The sequence below is a fragment of the Pygocentrus nattereri genome, chromosome 26, assembly GCF_015220715.1.
Source record: "Pygocentrus nattereri isolate fPygNat1 chromosome 26, fPygNat1.pri, whole genome shotgun sequence".
Taxonomy (NCBI): Eukaryota; Metazoa; Chordata; class Actinopteri; order Characiformes; family Serrasalmidae; genus Pygocentrus; species Pygocentrus nattereri.
Window position 1 is genome coordinate 14,056,800 of NC_051236.1, and position 4,321 is coordinate 14,061,120.

Genomic DNA, 4,321 nt, shown 5'->3' on the forward strand with positions numbered 1-4,321 from the left:
AGAATATACTTCACACATCAGTCACACGTTTTATTTTCACTCTGATTAAATCAGTAATAGGCCCTAACTAATCTGAATTTTGTTCTAAATGTGAGCATACTTTTTGAAACTAATGCAGTGTATCCAAGAAGAAATGGCAGCCTTGAGCTACTTTTATATAGTAATATAAAACAGGGTAACACATAGATCCAATTCCACATGCTGAAACATGTTACTATCATATGAACATGCATATATCATAACTTCTCTGGGGCAGATTTGAATGAGTTGAAATGTACAAAGTCACAATGTATGTGATTGGGTTACCTTGATTGTCATCTATCCTGCTTTTTTAGGCCTTAAAGCAATGGTCTGGCCAAAAATAAAAAAAATACACAAATGTCCTCTTAGCCCAAACATAGTCAGCTGGTGCTTATTTATTTTTACACTAATGTAGGCTAATGTAGCTGACAAGTAATGGAAGCTGAACCCTACAAGGCTAGCACCTAAAAGTGTGTTGAGTTGTATAAACACCTAGATCATTACTATTTACTACTATGTGATTTTTGGTTTTCTATCTATGGTGTCTAAACAGTGGAAAACCATCAGAGCTTTCTAGGCCCATTTAGAAGGCCTAATGATTTCTGTGAAAATAAAAAGGACCTGCCTATAATTTTTAGTTCATATTCATTTAAATAATGAAATGAGGTGGGAAAAATTCACTCTAGGCATTCAGGATGCCCTGTACACATCACTGACTGTGAGTATGAGTGGTAGTCTGGTATTTGGCAGACACTCTCTTCTAGAGCGAATTACAGTTTGACCATTTTTTACAAAGGTAGGCGAAAGTAGTGTTAGGAGTCTTGCCCAAAGACTCTTATATATATAGTGTAGGGTCCTTGCCCAAGTGAGGGATCAAACCCTTGTCTACAGTGTAGAAGGCAGAGGAGTTAGCCACTATGCTATACCAACCACCTGACCAACAGCAGCAGCTCTGTGGCAGTAGTCTTTAATGAACAAATTAATGGAAAATTGCTATATGCAGGGAAAAATATATGAATATGTATGATTCTAAATGTTGATATGAGTGTTACTTAGTGCTAATATACTACTAGAATCCCATAGGGGTGCTAGCAAAAATTAACACTATTGTAGAGGTGATTTTGACATTTATGGCCTGAAGTGAAGGCCTAGCTCTACTAGTCACAGCTCTCCACTGGACAAAAGTATGTTATTATTAAAAACAACAGTAGCAATCATCTTCAAACCTGAGTTTTTAACCATGCTTTTGTCCACTAATATAGATGACAGTGTGTCATGCAGTGTCAGAAAGCACATAAGCGGGCCTGTTCTAGATTCTTAGCATGGTTTGAGGCAAGTGTATGATTTAGCTATGCAGTTTACATGGTGCTAATGGTCTGAAAGCTTCTTTTACTGGTTAGCTACATTAGCCTCTCAGCTCTAGCGCAACTAAAGAGGCAGAGTTCAGGCTTTAAACATGTGTTGGCTGATTGACTTTATTTGGAGTGAGGGGAAAATTGTGTAAATCTGATTTTTGACCAAACCGTTGTTGGCTCAAAAAATTAGCTCTATTTAAGTCACTCTCCTGTGTCTGCATGTTTACCATCCTGGAAGGCCTGTGTGCAGCACCCTGGTTCTACAATAGTCATTCAAGTGATGGAGACTACAGCATGTGGGTGGGATTGTTCATCTTGGGGACGGCAATAATGCTGCAGCTAAATCTCTATGAGAGACAGTAAGGGATTTGAGATGCGTCAGACTGACAGGGAAAGAAGATCTCCTTGAATATGTCCCTGTGTACAAAAGCGGGTGGCATGGAGGCTGAGGATGAAAAGGCCTGTTTTTATTGTGCCCGTTAATCCTCTCTCCTAAATGTATTATCTCCAGGACTGAAAGCGCTGATGACTTATTGACTCTTTTTGGCATCCTAAAAGCATCGGGCTCCATCTGCCAAGAGCTGTTTGGCATCGAATCAGCCTTAATCCCCTTTTGCTTGCAGATATCTTAAAAACCCTCCCATCTCTCCCTACCTCTCTGCCCTGCTCCCTCTTTCTCTGTTACACACATTCTCTCCCTCATCTCCTTTCTTTTTTTTATCCTTTTTGCATGTTGCCCCCCACCCCCAAGTAAAATAGACTTTATATTCCTGGAAGTTTTCAAAATGGATTTAGAGAAAAGATGAAACTCTCTCTCTCTCTCTCTCTGTCAAAAAATAAATAAATCAGACGTCATTATTATCCTGCATACATTCAAAGGCACTAGGACCATTTTCCGAACAATCAGCAGGTATAATCCATTTGCTGTTCTGTTTGCTCCGCGATTGTCTGCATGTGATCGGCTCAGTGTGGGCTGCCTCTGCCTCTGTCTTCTGCAGATCTTCATGGGGGCGGCGAATGACCCTGAATCCTCCTATGCAAGCATGTGCCATTGCATCTGCACATTAGTCACCAAATGTCAAGCAATCAGTCCCACACTATTTACCTCTAGATCAATGTAGATGCACATGAAAGCACCATCATTACAGCTGGTATTGCTGTGGACACATGTAACCACTCTGTAGATGGTGTGTGAGTGATAAGGGTCAAATTAATTCCACTAAGTTTCTCTACAAATGGCATGTAGAAATGCAGACAAGATAATCAGTCCATAAGCAATAATGATTAAACCTAAGCAAAAGTATAGCTTTTGGTCTGACTGAACTTATGGACCAGTTTCCCAAAAGAAAGCCTAGACTTTAAAAGATTTTCAGTGATGAATCACCTTTGGTAGTGCAGAGTACTTTCACACCTACTTTGTTTTGTTTGGACCAATCAGGCATTTTCTTTAACTTTATTTGTTTGGCCGAGTGAACAGTCCACCTGTTCTCAGGACCCTTTCAGCAGCACATCAGCATTATATTTACACCTTATCTGCATGTTTATATAGCCGATTTTATTTTGTTAATAAAGCAGAAGAGCAATAAAGAGTAGCAAAGCAACAAATTGACCACTTACATTTTGTAGGAGGGGTCGGCCATCAGATGCCTGGTGAGCTGTTTTTTTTTTATTAAACTAAAATAAGTAGCATCACTGAATCAGGAGAAAAAAACATAAAATATTGGGTTGCTGCTGCGAAATGATCACTTTTATTTCTAACCAAAACTTAACAATGACATAAAATAATTATTACAATACATCCAGAGTTTAAATACAACAAGTGCACTGATTATACAAATAATAATTGTGTTTGACCTTTTGCAACATTGACCACTTACTTTTTTTTAGTAGGGGTCAGCCATCAGACGCCTAGTGAGATAAAGCTATAGTATGTAAGTTGTTTTTTGATTAAACTGAAATAATTAGCATCATTAGCATAAAAATCTGTATTTTTTTTTTACCTTTTTCAGCTTATCTCCATGCAGTCTAAGGCCCAATCCCATTTCTTATTTTTACCCCTACCCCTTGTTTTCGAGGGTAACCCTGCCCCTTGAAACTGAGTTACAAGGGGTAGTGGTTGAAATCTTCCCCCTATGAAATTGGACAACCCTTCAAGAACCGGAAACGTCATCAGTTGTCATCAGTGACTTTCACGTAAACAGATGAGACGAGGTTTTCCAGCCATCTCCAGTATGTCACCTTCAGCTGTGGTGATTTCACTTGTGTGTCGCATGACAGGACAGGTGAATCATATTTAAAATAGCCTGAAAAAATAATCAGGACGTGTTTTTGCTCGCGATTCATTCACAATTTCAGTTTTACGCATTAATCAATCAAAGAAGTCACCGAATAAAAAAGATCACAAACAAAAATCTACATTACTTCATTAACAGCTACTATCGCTGCTCTGTAGGTGACCCTGCCAGACAGCAGAGGAGGGGAAAGTTCAGCTCCTCACTGCTTAAATACATTTAGGGCATTATACGCCTTGAAAGAGGGGGGCTATTATTTATTATCACTACCAAGAATTCTTTGGTAATATGAAGCTGAACTTAGCTTTATCATTGATTTCCCATTCTACCTTAAATTGTGCAGCAACCTCGGGTGCCAGAACGTAACTGCTGCACCATTTAAAGTAGAACAGGAAAATCCGCTAGGTAGACATCAGCATATTACTAGCGATTTTTATGTGTGCTATGAAGGAAATGACAAAAAAAACACTATTACAATGGTTCTCTTACAATACAATGGCTTTTTAATGGAGAAAATACTTACATTTGTGTGTCTCTTTGGCCACTTGTGCAGCCATTTTGCAGATGATTCGCATAGCATTCTGGGAATTTCCTCATATCACTCCATTTGTAGTGCACCTCTGAAAAATCGCAGTTTCAAGGGCCAAACAGCCT